This window comes from Schistocerca serialis, chromosome 2 (assembly GCF_023864345.2).
Source record: "Schistocerca serialis cubense isolate TAMUIC-IGC-003099 chromosome 2, iqSchSeri2.2, whole genome shotgun sequence".
In the NCBI taxonomy this organism is placed as follows: domain Eukaryota; kingdom Metazoa; phylum Arthropoda; class Insecta; order Orthoptera; family Acrididae; genus Schistocerca; species Schistocerca serialis.
Genome location: NC_064639.1, coordinates 888,558,473 through 888,577,061, shown reverse-complemented (window position 1 = coordinate 888,577,061; position 18,589 = coordinate 888,558,473).

Genomic DNA, 18,589 nt, shown 5'->3' with positions numbered 1-18,589 from the left:
TGGTCTCGGAAATCATAAAAAATGGCTTCAGTGTCAAAGGGTTGCAGATCTAACACAGGAATAGTATACATCTAGGAACCATCAGCGTAACAGCTGTAAATTTTATCTGTGCCGGGAAACTACCAAAGCACAAGCGCTAATAGAAAGCACTGATGCTCAAATCGTTACAGGCATTGGAAGCTGGCTAAAGCTGGAAATAAGTTCAGCCGAGATTTTTACGAAGGACCTAACGGTGTTAAAGGATAGGCAAATGGTGGTGGCCTGTTGTTGCTTTTAGTAGTTTATCATATAGCGAAATTGAACTAGATAGTTAATGTGAGTTAGTATGGGTAGAGGTCAGTCTTGGCAACCGAATAAAATAATTGGATCCTTCTACCTACCTCATAATTCAGATGATACAGTTGCTGAAAGGTTCAAACAAATACCCGAATCCGACAATTATACTTAGTAGTGACTTCAATTTGCCCTCGATATGTTGGTGGAAATACATGTTCAAATCTGGAGGTACTCATGAAACGTCATCTGAAGTAATGCTGAACGCATTCCCTGCAAATTATTTCGAGAAGTTGGTTCATGAGTCAACGCGAAAAGTAAACGGTTGTGAAAACGCACTTGACCTCTTAGCAGCAAATAATCCTGAGCTTCAAAACGGATTCAGGGATTAGTGAAGACAGGGTTGTTGTAGCGAAATTGGATATTGTAACCTCCAAAAATGAACGAAAAATATACCCATTCAAAAAAAGCAGATGAAATTCGCTTGGTGCCTTCCTGAGACACACTCCACTCTCCATTCCTTCCAAAGTAACAATATACCGGTAAGTGTATACCAGATGTGGCTTGATTTCAAAGAAATATCGAGAGAAATTGATGTATACCAAGTGAATTAACAAACGACGTAGCTGATCGCCCATCGAACACAAAAGGTCAGAACATTGTTGCAGAAACAATGAAAAAGCGAGCCAAATTTAAACGCAAAATTCCAGTGATTAGCGATGTTTTACAAAAGCTCAAAATCTAGCTCGGACTTCAATACGAGATGCTTATAGTTTCCACAACGAAACTTTTTTCTCCAAACCTGGCAGAAAATCCAAAGATATTCTGGTCGCATCTACAGTACGCTAGCGGCAAGTCAATCAATGCCTTCTCTGCGCGATAGCAATGCAAATACCATGTACAAGTACTGCTAAAGCAAAATTACTAAACATTAGCATTCCGCAATTCCATCCCCAAAGTAGTAGTAAATATTCCATAATTTCAATCAAGAACAGCTGCCAGCTTGATCAATTTAGATATTCTCGGAGTAGTAAAGCATCTGAAATCGCTTGGTAAAATAGTCTTCCGGTCCAAACTGTATGCGAACTAGGTTCCTTTCAGAGCATGCTGATGCGATAACTCCATACTTAATAATCGTATACAACGTTCGCTCGACCAAGAATCCGTTCCCTAAGACTGGAAAGTTGCACGGATCACACCCATATTCAAGAAAGGTAGGAGTAATCCACGTAAATACAGATCTATCATTAACGTCGATATGCCTCAGTAGCTTGGAACATATATTGTTGTCGAACATTATGAATTGTGTCGAATTAAAAGCTCTATTGACACACAACCAACACGGAATTAGAAAACAATGTTCTTGTAAAACCCAACTAGCTGTTTACTAACACGATGTACTGAGTACTATCTAAAAGAGATTTCAAATTGATTCCATATTTTCAGATTTGAGAAGGCTTTGAACACAGTAACTCACAAACGGCGTGTAGTGTAATTGCTTGCTTATATATATATATATATATATATATATATATATATATATATATATATAGTCTCGATTGTGTGTCTGGATTCGCGATTTTCTGTCAGAGGTCACAGTTCGTAGTAACTGACGGAAAGACATCGAGTAAAACAGAAGTGATTTCTGTCGATCCCCAAGGTAGTGTTTTAGGCCCTCTGCTGTTTATCTACATTGATTTAGGAGACAATCTGAGCAGCCATCTTAGGTTGTTTGTAGATGATGCTGTCGTTTATCGTCTAGTAATGTCATTAGAAGATAAAAACGTTGCAAAACTGTTTATAAATGGTATTTGTATGGTGCGAAAATTGGCAAATGTCCCTAAATAATGAAAAGCGTGTGGTCATCCAGACGAGTGCTAAAAGGGATCCGGTAAACTTCAGTTACACAATAAATAAATAAATAAATCTCAAGACCATAAATTCAACTAAATACCTATGAATTACAATTACGAACAACTTAAATTGGAAAGAACACACAGAAAATGTGGGGAAGACGAACCGACAACTGTTTCATTGACAGAAAACTTGGAAGTTACAACATATGTACTAAAGAGAATGCCTACACTGCACTTGTTTGTCCTCTTTAGGAGTACTGCTGTGCAGTGTGGAATTCTTGTCAGAGAAGGTCAGCACGTTTTGCACTATCGAGAAACAGGGGAGAGCGTGCCGCTGACATGATACAGGTTTGAAGTGGACGCCATCAGGATCTTCTCGCGAAATTTCCATCACCAACTTTGTCCTCCGAATCCGAAAATATTTTGTAGCCGTCGACCTACACAGGCGGCTGCGCCGGCGCCGGCGCCGGCGCCGGCGCCGGCGCCGGCGCCGGCGCCGGCGCCGGCCATTCGCATTTGTGTGGAAACTTCAACTTAGATTTACATTTCTTCTGTCCGCATTTGTTGTAGGCAGTCACGATGCATTCTAGTTAATAGTGCTATTTCCTTCCTAGGCAGATGTTTCGTTTGAGTTAGAGGTTTTTGGTGCTCCTGGTTGTGCGTTATAGCCTAGTCTCTTTAAGGCAGTTACATCGGTGAGATCAACGGATCGATTTTGTATTTACATAATCGATCCTAAAGGATCAAGAGAGACTGATCGAAATTAGAAAATTTAGTGCTCAATAGGTACGAGAAATGATGTCTCGAAAACACCGTTCTGCCGAGTGTCGATAGCACATTCGAGCAACAAGAGATGTTTAGTTTGTTCGGGCGTGTAATGTGACAAGGCTGTCAGAAGAAGCGCACCATCGGAGACGCTGGCAATCATCGGGGAAATGAGTCATTCATCTTAATCTCAGTCTACGTCTATTAAAAGTAAATGATTCTAAAGATTCAACGACTGTCGCAGTTTCACCTCGGTTTCTAGTGGTGTCACATGCTGAAGGAAGACAGTCTTCTGCTACAGTAAATCCATTTATTATTCAGACAGGTGTTGATGCAGTTGCAGACCCTGGGAAATCCTGCTCCCACTTACATAATGGAAATCTGCTTCGGAGACCAGTTGTCATTTTCAAACCAAACAACTGCTTACAGCTTAGCTCCTGCATGGCTGACCTGTTCGTGTTGAGGCATATCGTATGCTGAATTCTTCATGTATTGTTGATTCTGCTTGATGGTCTGAGCGAGGAATTTCAACGTTCACTTTGATCAGGGCGTCACTACATTCATCTGGTGATGAGAAAGGTTTATGCCAACGTAGTGCCTACACACACTTTTTGTCGCATTTGATCGAGTAGTGCTTCCATCGAAGATTAAGGTAGGCTATGAAGTTTCTCTGACATGTAATCGAATGACCATTACCAGTACAGTATCCATTTACTGACTCCTACCTCCACTGCATGTAGACCCAACTGGCAGCTTTCCAAGGCCGACTCCTACCCAGCGACCTATGAAGTCGTCATGGTCTCATGGTCCGACTGTACATTCCAAACCAGATGCGTTGCTACCAGTGTCAATGTTATAACCACACTTGGGTGTTCTGTCAAAACACAGCCAAATGTATTACTTCTGGTAGAGATGATCATGAGGGCTTTTACCCAAATCCTTCTGCCTCATGGGTCAACTGTAATGGTGACAATGTCGCCTCATTCCGTCTGTGTCAAAGGCATCTCAGTGAGTGGGATGTCCAGGAGATAACAAAGTTGTTGGTTAGTCGAAAGCACTGCATTTTCCCGTATGGCACTTACAGTACAGTTCTTGCTAAGCTTTGCTCAACAAAGGAAAAGGCCATGCAGACCTGGAACCAGTCCCTGTCGTGATGACCTGGTGAAGTACCTTACAAACTTTATCCTTACCACTGGTGAATGTTCCATACCTCGCACTACTTCTTTACCACGCCGTTTCCCACTCTATCACCCCCCTTTCCTCTCTCGGAAACGAGTGGAGGTGGCTTGGGTGATATCCTTCTCCTCTCAAAATCATGAATGATACAATGCTGCCTTTATTGTGACGGAGCTTTACAATCTTTTTGCCCTAGGGCCATCAGATGTTCACATCCAGACGTTGCAGCAACTTTCTCTTGCGGGCAAGCACTTTCTCTTATATACAATCGGATTTGGGAAAGCGGCACGTTTCCCAGACGCTGTTGCACAATGTGGATTTCGAGCAAGCTGTTCTGCAGTTGACCATCTCGTCATCTTGTCAACCCATGTCTTGAACGGTTTTCTGCAGAAGTAATAGTCTGTGGCTTTTTTTCCGAGGAGCACCTGCCCCTTTTCCCTCAGGAATTTTTAAAAGACAGAGTTTTCAAAGTACGTGTGAGTTTGGCGGTGTTGGACACCTTTCTGAAGGAGAACAGGGTGCCTCAGAGCTCTGTCCGGAGCATCGACCTCGTTGCGATAGCCATTAACCCTTTTATGGCCTATCTCCTGCCATCTATCTCCGGCTATCTTTGCGTCGATGACTTGCGTTCTATTGCAGTTCTCCAAGGACTTGGCTCCTTGAGCGGCGTCTTCGAGGTCTCGATCATCGTTACTGGTGGAGCATCAACAATGGCTTTCGCTTTTCCACTGACAAAACAGTTTGTATGAATTTCCGGCAGTGCAGTGGTTTTCTTCCACCATCTTTACATCTTGGGTCTGTCGCTCTTCCATTCACTGAAACTAAGAAACTCCTCTGGCTCATGCTTGATAGAAAACTTCCTTGGTCCTCCCAAGTGCCTTTCATGGCCGCACACGTACCAGTCCCTCAATGTTCTACATGTCCTAAGTCCTACTTCCTGGGGAGTGGATTGGACCACCCTGCTACATTTATACCGATCCCTTGTCTATTTGAAACTAAACTATGAGTGCTTCTTTCATTCATATGCCCGTTTGTTCATCTTATGCTGCCTTAACACAAACCATCATCGTGGAAGATGTTTGACCAGTGACGCCCTCTACACTAGCCCAGCTGAATCTCTATGCAGAAGCTGCCATACTGGTGTGATGTCCTTCTCAGCAGATACACATGCCATTTGTCTTGCATGTCCGGCCACCCATCTTTGCCACCTTTTTCATTTAATCCCTTGGCTGCCAGTATGGGGGGCGTCCTCCCACTGTTACCTCCCGGAGGTCCCTTTCAGCTACTGCTCTGGCAGCTTAACTTCACCCTCTCTGCCATGTGTCCAACGGGTGTGAAACCTTCACCACCACAGCTTCATATGGAATCCCATGTTCATCTTGGGCTTCATTTGCTTCCCAAGGACTCTTATCTGGATTCGATCTATTGCTGTAAGTTTGCCCTCATGGAGCTCACCACTCTTTGGTGAGCACGTGCTTGGCTACCACAGGGCCCCATCCCTTGCAGCACTACCTCCTCTTGCTGTGCTGCAATCGTACACTTCGACTGTCTCTTACCCACTCTGACTTTCCATCAGGTGTTCGTTTTGGTGCAGACCATGCTTGTACTTGGTTCACCATTTTGATTTCCAGTTACACTCCCAGCGCTTCCTTCACCTTCCATTAACGATTATATTGCCCCCATTATTGCCTTTGACCTGCAATCTTTTCCATCTAATACAGAAGTGCATGTCATGCAGGTAAGGCCGCCCACTGTGGTGTATGCTCCGCCTCTCTCCCCTTCAAACTTGGCAGCATTCATTCCTGTTGTCATATAACGCCGAAAACCAAGCACAGTACCATTCTGTTGTGGTGGGAGTCGTAAAGTACCTGGACAGTGGTAGCCACCTGACCAAGAAGGGACTGCACTGTTGGTGCCTGCATTGCACATTCCCCATGCCATGGAGTATATGCCCATTACCACTGCCAGGTAGCCATTGTTGAGCCCAAATGACGCCAATAGGGCCCATTCAGAATTTGATAAACCATGGTGGATAGTTCGCGTATGAAACGACTTAAACTTTCTCCCGCTGGTGGTCAAACGGCCCCAGCAGTGTCTTCGCACAGAAAGGCCTTGTATGATTCAACGAAATACGATCACAATGCGCCCCCTTCTCTGGCCACGCCGAGGGAAGAACATAGGACTAGGCCAGGAGAAAAATACTCAAACACCTGGTCTGATCCAGGACTGAGGAGGACACCTTTTGGTCACAAAGCCTTCATTTTTTGTCGTGAAACCCTAGGTTTCTACTCCTATGAAATGCTTCAAGTGCGAGTTCAGAGATGTCTTCCTATTGCACTACTGTCACGGACTGCAGGGACTGTGGATGTCTATTGAATGTAAATGTTTTCCTTGTGCCCCTTCCCCAATTGTGATAAATAAGGTGAGCTCACCAGATTGCTCCATTTTTAAGTGTGACAAAAAAATCCAGGAGTATAAGACCGTGGAGAAGTCGAAATATCAAGAGACCAGGAAAAAGTATGAGTGTCTTAACCCCATACAAATGACACACTTATGTCACAGCCACAATGTCGTCACTTTCTCTGTCGACAGTGCTTTCCTCTGTTGCATCTCTTACAGTGGCCTCTCAATAATGTCTGTCCCTTCTCCCAGGCAGTTGTGGATCCTTCTGATACATCCACCACAGCCACTTTGGGAGCATTGGCTCCCCAGCTCCCCACTTGATGTGGGGCAGCTCACAGTCTTCCAGCTTCTCTAGCTAGGAAGAGGTCCCTTAGGAAACTCCCTTCCATAGTTCATGTTGGTCCACAGCTAGATGCCAGTCGGTGCATGAAGGAGCCATAGGATGCTGTCACTCTGACTTTTCGTTCTTCCTCTGACCCTGAAACCAATTCAGGGAAACTTTCCAGTCATCATTTGAGGAGGAGTAGGACAAAAGAAATTCCTGTATGTACTCCTTCTGCGCTAAGGTGGAGATCTGGTGGCGCCTGAGGCACCATATCTTCCAGGCAATGTTCCAGTGGATCGCCTGACATCTCACAGTGGCAGCAAATGACCTTGGGTCATAACCTGCCCCCCCCCCCCCTGGTTACTTCATTCCCCCGCAATATTCACTCAATCTGATCCTCCAGTGGAACTGTAACAGATTTTTTCACCACCTCTCTGATTTAAAACAGTTTTTAACCACTTACCCTGAATTCTGCATTCCCATCCAGGAAACGTGGTTTCCAGCAACTCAGGTTATTTTAAGAATTGCACTCTCCATGAGAGAGTATCGGGTGAAGCTTGTACATATATTGTGGTCTCCTCTTAATACGTCTTTGGAGACAGTGGCTGATGGGTAAAGTGCACATCAGGATTTTACCACCTGTAATATTTGTCTCCCTCCTGATGATGGCATGTCTCAGATGTACTGTCTGCATTACTCTCTCAGCTCTCCCTCCCCCCCCAACCCCCCACCCTTTCGTAGTCTTCGGCGACTTCAACGTCATAAGCCTTTGTGGTATGGAATAATGATCACTGGCCATGGTAAAGACACCGAAACTTCACTCGCACAGCTCAGTCTTTGGCTCTTGAAATCTGGTGGAGCCACTTACTTTCGCGTGGCACACGGAACTTATTTGGCCATTGCTCTTCCCTTTTGCAGCCCCGGTCTTCTACTGTCTATCCACTGGATAGTCCATGATGACCTGTATGGTAGTGACCACTTCATGATCTTCCTGTCCATCCAAATGCGTTCTCTGTAATTCTGCTGTCATCCTTACCTCCCCATCTCAACGCAGCATCGACATGGCTTTAAGCATACAACAGCAGCCATTCTTTTGGTAGCCAACCAAGCTGTCCCCTCTACCCTGGGATCCCCCTATTGGAAAACTGTACCCTGGTGGACCCCAGAGATCACTGTGGCTATTAGAGATCGTAGGTGGGCTCTCCAATGCCAAAAGTGGCACCCTTTGGTACATTTATACTAATCTAGCTGCTGTCACTAAGTATCTTACTGAGCATTGTGCTCACACATCTGCATCTGAGAACTACTATCCCACCTTTCGGCTCATAAAATAGTGAGTGGAGTGAATGCACTTACCTTTTACTAGCTGCCATCTGAAACCACGAATGCTCGATTCAGTGACTGCGAACTCTCCAGTGCCCTAGCCCATTGCCCTGATACGGCTCCATTGCTAGACTGCATCCACAACCAAATGCTGAAACATATTCCAGTGGATTGTGACGTTGTAGACTTTCCCAGCGTAATAAGTATTGAAAGTCTCTACAGCTTTGCTGCCAAATCCTAAAAATAAACTCGATTTCGGCGACCCAAATGTTCCCTATCTTCAGGAGAACGCTACTTCTGCTGCTGTCCCACTGAGAACAGATGCCAAGGCTGCAAATAGACGTCCTACGTAGACCTCCATACCATACACGGCGCATGCGCCGCCCATCACAGTTGCTGCCCTCAAAGACTGGGCAGGCGGCGCCGCCCTTAGTAGAACACAGACGGAAACGATATACCGCTCTCGGAGAGGATTTTCGAATACTCGGACTAGCCACACCGAAGACTTCTGTTTTGATGCGGTATAGTACAGTGTTCCACGTCCTGCTAAGAGGAAACCCATTGTCTCTATTAATCAAATTATCCGCCAACCTAATTTCAGTTGCCTGTTTATAAACACTGTTCCAAGAACCGGAAGTTTTGGCAACTATCACAGTTTCGTTAAATTTCACACAGTGTCCCTCATTTAAGCAATGTTCTGCTGCCGTCCATTTTTCCGAATTCTGTAGCCTCGTATGACGGCGATGTTCCACGTTCCTGTCATGAATTGTGCGAATCTTCCAGTCTTAAACGATATGCCCCCAGCATAAGTGATTAAGGCCACCAATCTTTGCTACTCTTCATGCACCTCTGGTGATGGTCCAAACTCCATAGCCTGATGAATCTGTTTCTCAGAGTATCCATTTTCCCCAAAACAGACATCAAATACGCAAGTTCTTGGGTTGAACTGTCTGCATTGGAAATGGCATATGCTCTGCGTACCAGAGTCTTAAGGACGCCACTATGTTGGTATGGTGGATAAAAATCTTAGCATGCAGATACCGATCAGTGTATGTCAGCTTTCGGTGAACATTGCCCCAGAGTACCATCTGGTCTTTTGTAAACCATAACGTCCAAGAATGGAAGCATCCCATCAGTTTCAACCTCCATGGTAAATTTAAGGCCGAAACGAAGGCAGTTAAAGTGGTCCAAAAATCTGTTGAGAGCATCACGTCCATGTGACCAGGGAAAAAAGATATCATCCTCATACCTCCAGAAGCACGCTCCTTGCAAAGTCGAAGTTCTCAGTGCTGCACCCCAGTGGATTGTCATAATCACTTCCTTGCCCTCTCTAGTCGGATCTGGAACGAGAGCGAGAAAGCGCGATAGTTCTAGTACTGAAACAAGGTAAGATTCCCCTAGAGATGGACAGTTAAGGCCGATTCAGCCTCTCGAAAGTTCTCTGTATGCATGGTGAACAAGGGGCTGTGTTGGTTCCTTGAGTCTTGTGGCCTTTTGGCTGCATCTCAGGGCGATTTTCGCAAAGGCCTTTACACTGTTGATAATCTGGTTCACCTGGAGTCCACCATCTGGGCGGCTTTGCACACCTTCAGCACCTCATCGCTGTCTTCTTCGACCTATAGAAGGCTTATGACAAGACATGGCATCACCACATTCTTATTTCGTTACACGAGGGTAGTCTCTGGGGTCCACTTTAGAATTACGTCAAGAACTTCTTGTCACACCTTATGTTCTGTGTTAAAAAGTCGGTGCCGGCCGGTGTGGCCATGCGGTTAAAGGCGCTTCAGCCTGGAACCGCGTGACCGCTACGGTCGCAGGTTCGAATCCTGCCTCGGGCATGGAGGAGGAGATTAGTGTTTAACGTCCCGTCGACAACGAGGTCATTAGAGACGGACGCAACCTCGGGTGAGGGAAGGATGGGGAAGGAAATCGGCAGTGCCCTTTCAAAGGAACCATCCCGGCATTTGCCTGAAGCGATTTAGGGAAATCACGGAAAATCTAAATCAGGATGGCCGAAGACGGGATTGAACCGTCGACCTCCCGAATGCGAGTCCAGTGTGCTAACCACTGCGACACCTCGCTCGGTACCTCGGGCATGGATGTGTGTGATGTCCTTAGGTTAGTTAGGTTTAAGTAGTTCTAGGGGACTGATGACCATAGAAGTTAAGTCCCATAGTGCTCAGAGCCATTCATTTTGAAAAAGTCGGTGCTTCACTCAGTACCCCCCCTCCCCCCCCCCTCCCCCCCCCCCCCCCCCCCCGCCAAGTGAATGGGGTACTGCAGGGTCCTCTACTCAATCTCCACTTATTACTGGCGGCTTTAAATGGTCTATTGGCGTCGCCCTCCTTAAATTCCAACGTTTTTAACTTTTATGATTGTACTTCTAGTATGGGTGTTGCTGAGTATCGCCTACAGAGCGCCATAAGAAAGGCACATTCCACGTGAAATAGCTCGTGGTAAGACATGCATGGAAGAGCTTTCTGATGTCTTGCGGGAAAAGGGAACCGATATGCTCCAGAGCGTCACTGATTGTCCCGTACTGCAGCGAACGACCGTCGCAGGTAGCAAGAGGAGAACCGCACCGGAAATGACCGCGGAGAAGCCCTCGGACGTTGGCGCGACGGGTACATATAGTCTGCGCCCGCGAGCTCGGCTCCAGTTCACCACCGGCAATGAAGGGTGAAACTTTGACAATGCCAGCCACTCGTGCTGGCGAAACGTCAGAAAAATCATTAGATGAACGTCAGCCGAAGAACCCGAGACAGAAGCCAATAGGCAGTTTGTCAACAAGTGGCCACGAAAGCCTTAACAATTTTGTATAATACCTTCATGTACACTGATGCCTTTAAGACTGACTATGGTGTTGGGTGTCCCTTCGCCATTGTCACCGATCAGAGCTCTCCGCCCTCTATCAGGCCACACAGCACATCCGGCGACATAACCTTTTCAATTGTCGTCTGCTCCGATTCTCTCTCTGCCCTTCAGAGACTGTGTGTGCTGAACACAGTCCCTCCCTTAGAGCAACAGGTCCAAGAAAGCTTCTGCTTGCTCCCTGTCGAGGCAGCCACAGTGACGTTCATGTGGGTTCCTGGTCACGTCGGTCTGATGGGAAATCCGGCTGCTGTTGCTGCTACCAAGGCTGTAGTTCTCCTATCTCGGCCAGCTAGCTCTTCCACTCATTCAGATCTCTGTGTTGCCCTGTGTCTGCAAGTGGTATCACTTTCGCATCAAACCCCCACCGCTTAGGGTTCACTCTCATCAACCTTTTAAGAATTGCCATTTATTGACCCAATGCCCCTTTTTTTAACCGGTTGGGTTCCAATGTGTATTTGCCGTCAGAGTTATGAGTCGTTTTAGAGAACGACGTGCGGGCATTCGATCGCGTTTCATTTTTTATCCGTCTCTACAAGATGCTGAAGGACATTTAATCTTTGATTACAAACCTCCGCTGCCTCTATGGCGTATTTTGTGGACATTTCTCCAAGGAGAAGTCCTTATTTTTTAGCTCTTTCCTTCCGTCGGATAGGCTTAACGTATAGTCGCTTTCAACTTCTTTTACTCATTGTTGTTCTAAGGTTATGACATCCGCGCGTATTACCTCAGTTTCTTTACACCATAAAACAAGAAAAAAATCACTACCATCACTCGTGTGCTGCTAGTTGCTAGTTAAGTTGAATGTGGGACAGTCTTTCTAGGTGAACCCGTATTTCATTTCACTGACTACCGTTCAGTAGAAAGCTGAATCTTGCTGAATAAACCAGTTACGCAAATTACAGCTATTGAATGTAGTGTACAATGCTACCGTGACTTACTGGTCTTGTATGATTAATAATCTTTAAATCGCATTACGTGTCTACCCTCAACCATTTGACCGCAGGATAAGCAGTGTGGCGGGCTGACTAGTCACTTCCACACCAGGTCACAAATCCTATGGTGTACGGCTAGTCCTTGAAACATGTACGAGCCAAGTTTTAAAGAAAAGTCATACATGAGCCCAAGGAGGTTATGTCGCAGACAATAGCCTCTCCTGCTGCGTAGTCGGAGTGAGTGTTTTGACCACTGGAAGTTGTTACGTTAATGACTATCTATCTCCCTCCCTCCCCCCTCCCCACACGAATCATGGAAATAACTTTTAGGTTCAAATTGCTAGGACGCACGCAGTATGTTGGCCAGGAGGTCTCTTCAGAAATGTTGAGGCAGCTCTAACACTAACTATCGAACGCATTCGGTTGTTATAGTAAAAAAGCAGTTGCAAATCGTAATTCATGTGGGCACGAATGATGGTTTCTGTCCAGATTCGGATGCCATCGCCTGTCCCTACAGACAGCTGGAAGAGTTGAAGAGAGTGACTCTCGTACTTGGGGTGGAAGCATGGCTCATTATTTGCACCATCACACCTAGAACTAATTGGCCCGCTGGTTTCGATACCAGGAGACGGTTTACGTGATTGTGGATCTATCGCGGATGTTGATTTATTGACATCTGTTATTGGGTGGAGATGTTTCCCTTTTCGCTTTCTGCCCCCGCTACCCTCCTTTCCAGTAAAAGATGAAGGATGTACTACTCACTGCAGGCGTATTTAGGTTACAATGCCACCAGGAGTCATTTTTTTTTTTTTTGTAGGGGGTGGGAGAGGGAAGGGTGAACAATGATCAGTCTGGCTGTTTTGACTTGGTTCGAGACTTTAGCTCAGAGTAATTCTTAAATCTAACGTTCTCGCTTATGTAATGTTTACTCCCCGCGGCTCCGTTGCAAATTACGCTTAGAAACTTGCCTTCCTTGATAATCAGTTGCCGTTTCCGGGGGGGGGGGGGGGGGGGGAGAGGAAGAGATCTTAGTGATAATGAGGCTGTTGGAGTGCTAGATTACAGGTGTTACACGAATTGTTATGAAAAACAGGAAAAAAAATTTTGCAGCTGTAATGCGAAGGTGGGGAGTATAAATAAACTTGAGGTCTTATATAACTCGCTTCCCATTTTTCCTTAAAAAAGTTTCTGGAAGACGCTTATGCTCAGGTCTAGAGTCAGAAATTTACTATGAAAACAGAACTTAATCGTGTATTTAAGCGAAGAGAAAAACTTGAGAGAATCTAAACGGAGAAAGCGTAAGGAAAGGAATCCCAAAAGCTACCAATAAATTCGAAATTTTAAACATTGAGAACTGATCTCGCTTAAAAACTTATTTTCCGCCTTATAGCGAACGAATGATACGAAGACAACTAGTTTCGACCAAGTTCTTGTATTTCCTTGGAATGGGAGTCACTTATTTTACCCGAAACCTTCGGAAAATAACTTCCGTGGACAGCTACTGCACATTGTAGCAAAGAGTACTATTGATTTTCTCCGTCAACGTGTCACTTATGAGTTACGGGTTGTATGTCGTTCAGGTAGTCCTTGATCTCTACAGCTACTGAAATTCCGCTGGAAGATTATGTAGAAAATAAGTCCTCCAGTACTGGCAGTCTATTCGAAATTCTATAGAACATTACCGCTCATCAGGGACGGGACTTCAGTGCCTCAATCACTTAAATAGTTTTATCATAAATCAAGTCCATCTTGCATCCAATAACTGTTTGCCTAGGGTAGTTCAAAGTGTAGCTGCCTACCGGTTCAGTCGAGGTTCAGCTTCACGGAGACAGGCTTCGTACATTCTGTTAGAGGAAAATTCTTGACTACCTCCTTGCAGCTTCAGACCATGCGAGAAGCTGCTTAAGAAAATATATATTGAACCTGACACTCTTCGTGAAATAAACTGCATCGAAGTAGAAAAACTGAAGGCATGCTGAGAGCGACGCACCGTTTGAGAAGATTTTAACATAAGTTTGGTGCAGATTGGTTACAAAGAGGAAACCGTGAGTCTTGGAGTACCCCAGATTTTAAATAAATGAGCTAAATATTATGGCTAAATTCATTTCCAATATTATAGTGACAAAATCTCAAAGTTCAGAGTAAAATTAACGACGTACATTGTTCTTAACGAATTGTCAAAGCCAGCTGATGGCCATCGGTATAAAAACAGCGTTCAACTGTTTAACATCTTTCAGTAGCATAGCTGCAGGTAAAGGAATTGACATAAATTAAGAATTGTTCTGGACGACAGAGCACTGATAACTTTTTCTAGGGTTGCATCTGTAAGGACATGTAATGAAAACAGAATTTTAACTCATTTGTAGTGTGGACCTAGGGCATAATTTTTTTTGCATCATAATTCAAGTTTAATCATAATTTAAATCTCAACAGTTATTTAAATCTAAAAATCAGATCGAAGATTTTAAGAGAATTTCGGAAAGATTTAGGTTGTAATGTTCAGTAACATTGTTATTTAGTGAATTTGCTACAGTAAATTATCTAGTGAAGGTATCGTCATACAAGGTAGCTTTTGTTAATACTTTTGTAGCCAAATATGTGTAATTGTATATCTAAAAAACAGTCATTAATCTGTTTGATAACGTGCTTAATTTTACTGTTATTCTTAAGGGTGCAAATCTGAGCACTCTTAATTGTTCTTGTCTTTTGGATTAAAAGGATTATTTTCCAATGGTTAAAGTTTGTTAATTGTTTTCCGCAAAATTACTCAAACCAGACTTGTCTGCTAAATAGTGATCTACAGATAGAATAGTGGTATCTTGTAGGAGAAGCCGAAACATTTTGCACCATAAATACATATTACGGCACTGAATCTGGAATTTAGTACGATGCAACAGAATACATAATATGGAATCTAGACATCCAAACAAATTTCTTACAACATAGTTACCACATACAACAAAAAAACAACGTATTGGATCTGATAGAGTTAAATCTGCCACAGAAGGGACAGCTATAGACTGCAGTAAAATTAAATTGAAATAGTCGTGATCGAACGTTAAAAGTTCGTTACGTAGTCATTACATTAAACCAGCCCAGCTGGTAGAAACTTACTGAAGTGTGCGAAATAATACTTCGCAAATTTTACTTTTTTACTTTCCTCAGTTTTAAGAATGATTTATGCTTAACTGAATATTAACTATCGAACAAATACATATTTAGGCACTAACTGCCGTCTTGTGATAGAGTATCTGGGCATACTACAGTGAGCTGATTATTATGATAAAAGCCAAACTGTAATGTAAAATGTTCGACACGAAATAATAATCAGAGTACCTACAGAAGATTCTGGGAATGGCTCCACTGACTTCAATAGAGATATTTCTTCTGTCACTAAATGCAGGAAACGTTTTGGGCGAGTAGTGTGATCGTTCTCTCAGTGTAAGAACTATCCTTTGCGCATGGCTATCGTTTATGCAGCCCCATACGCAGAGCATCACTTAAGTCTTCTCACCGAGCTGCGGCTGTCACGGTCTTAAACGCGTTTATGCTGCGCACGCAAAAGGAACAATAAGCGGAAGTTCCCGGGCGCATCAATACACGGCTTGAAACGTCCGCATTTCTTAACTGCCGGAAGGTCTGCTCAAAAGTTAACATGGAATTGTTCGTTTATAAGAGGGAATGACCAGAATCGTAGTTCAATGGTATTCGGAAACAAAGAAGCAAACGCATTTTGCTTTTGATTCAATGAAATCGTACGTTATCCCAGTAACTTAATCTATCATTTCTCTCTGATCTCCATTTTGTATTTCATATCGTAAATGCTAAGTTAACAGTCAGCTGAAGTTTTTTTATAGTATCAATAGGATACATATTCAGTTCTTAATGCGAGTATTCTCTATCGAAGATGTTATTTAGTTCTCAGATTTACGTTACATTTTTAACTATACATTTAGCTCGTTCAGAGCTGTAGCACCAACATGTACAATAAATCTAACTTTGAAGCTCGGAGGTCAATCAGTACTTGGTTCAGTGTGCATACGCTTTGCTGGAATCTGATATTCCTTCAACGAAGTCTGTCTCCAACTCCACGTACTGATACGCTGAACGCAAAGGTGCGCAAGTGCGAGAAATCTAGCTGTCGAATACTCGTACAAAAGTAATGCGTGAAGTACCCTCAGCCATACCAGTATGGTGCCTTGTTAGCTGCTTCCATGTTCCATGGAGCATTTGTACCGTTAATCGTAATGTAGTGAATCATTTTACGTTCGCCGTAAATATTCGTCCGTAAACTATCTTAGCACCCTTTGCTTCGCTCGCGTAGACTGTATGACCTGCAGAGACATTTTGTTTTCATTTAAACGAACTTTAATTTCGTTCTCAGTTGCAATGCCTTCTAAGCTTTTCACGCTAATTAAGCCCCATAAGCATGGTCTTTCCCGAATGTACTTCCGACCAAATAGCCATTCTGGTAGCTGGAGTACAAAGATTTTGTTAATCATGCCTGTTGCGTTCTCGTGGAGATATTTTCATAGCGAAGTTACACCCCCAACCAATACTTCTTTATGTTGTTGTTGTTGCGCTTTTCAGTCCAGAGACTGGTTTGATGCATCTCTCCATGCTACCCTATCCTGTGCAAGCTGCTTCATCTCAGAGTACCTACTGCAACCTACATCCTTCTGATTCTACTTAGTGTAATCATCTCTCGGCCTCCCTCTATGATTTTTACCCTCCACGCTGCCCTCCAATCCTAAATTGTTGATCCCTTGATGCCTCCGAACATGTCCTACCAACCGATCCCTTTTTCTAGTCACGTTGTGCAACAAATTCCTCTTCTCCCCAATTGTATTCAATACCTCCTCATTAGTTACGTGATCTATCCATCTAATCTGCAGCATTCTTCTGTAGCACCGCATTTATAAAGATTCTATTCTCTTCTTGTCTAAACTAATTATAGTTCATGTTTCACTCCTATACATGATTACACTCCATACAAATACTTTCAGGAAAGACTCCTTGACACTTAGCTCTATACTCCAGTTAACAAATTTCTCTGCTTCAGAAAGGCTTTCCTTGCCATTGCCAGTCTACATTTAAATATCCTCTCTACTTCGACCATTATCAGTTATTTTGCTCCCCAAATAGCAAAACTCATCTACTACTTTGTGTCTCATTTCCTAATTAATTCCCTCAGCATCACCTGATGTAATTTGACTGCATTCCATTATCCTCGTTTTGCTTTTGTTGGTGCTCATCTTATACCCTCCTTTCAAGACACTGTCCATTCTGTTCAACTGCTCTTCTAAGTCCGTTGCTGCCTCTGACACAATTACAATGTCATCGGCAAACGTCAAAGTTTTTATTTCTTCTCCATGGATTTTAATTCCAACTCCGAATTTTTCTTTTGTTTCCTTCACTGCTTCCTCAATATACAGATTGAATAACATTGGGGATAGACTACATCCCTCTCTCACTCCCTTCCCAACCGCTGCTTCCCTTTCATGCCCCTCGACTCTTATAACTGCCATCTGGTTTCTGTACAAATTGTAAATAGCCGTTAGCTCCCTGCATTTTACCCCTGCCACCTTCAGAATTTGAAAGAGAGTATTCCAGTCAACATTGTCAAAAGCTTTCTCTACGTCTACAAATGCTAGAAATGTAGGTTTGCCTTTCCTTAATCCATCTTCTAAGATAAGTCGTAGGGAGAGAATTGCCTCACCTGTTCCAACATTTGTACGGAATCCAAATTGATCTTCCCCGAGTCCGACCTCTGTCAGTTTTTCCATTCGTCTATAAGGAATACGAGTCAGTATTTTGCAGCCGTGGCTTATTAAACTGATAGTTCGGTAATTTTCACATCTGTCAACACCTGCTTTCTTTGGGATTGGAATTATTACATTGTTCGTGAAGTATGAGGGTATTTCGCCCGTCTCATACATCTTGCTCACCAGATGGTACAGTTTTGTCATGGCTGGCTCTCCCAAGACTCAGTAGTTCTAATGGAATTTTGTCTACTCCCAGGGCCTTGTTTCGACTTAAATCTTTCAGTGTTCTGTTAAATTTTTCACGCAGTATCATATCTCCTATTTCATCTTCACCTCTATCCTATTCTATTTCCATAATATTGCCCTGAAGTACACCACCCTTATACAGACCTTCTACATACTCCTTCCACCTTTCTGCTTTTCCTTCTTTGCTTGGAACTGGTTTTCCATCTGACCTGTTGATATTAATACAAGTGCTTCTCTTTACTCCAAAGACATTTTTTTTTTATTTTTCTGTAGGCAGTATCTCTCTTATCCCTAGTGATATATGCCTCTACATCCTTACATTTGTTCTCTAGCCATTTTGCACTTCCTGTCGCTCTCATTTTTGAGACGTTTGTATTCCTTTTTGACTGCTTCATTTACTGCACTTTTATATTTTATTCTTTAACCAATTAAATTCAATCTCTCTTCTGTTGCCCAAGGATTTCTACCAGCCCTCATCTATTTACCTACTTGATCCTGTGCTGCCTTCACTATTTCATCTCTCAAAGTTACCCATTCTTCTTCTACTGTATTCCTTTCCCTTGTTCTTGTCAATCGTTCCCTAACGCTTTCTGAAACTCTCTACAACCTCTCGTTCTTTCATTTTATCCAGATACCATCTCTCTAAAGTCC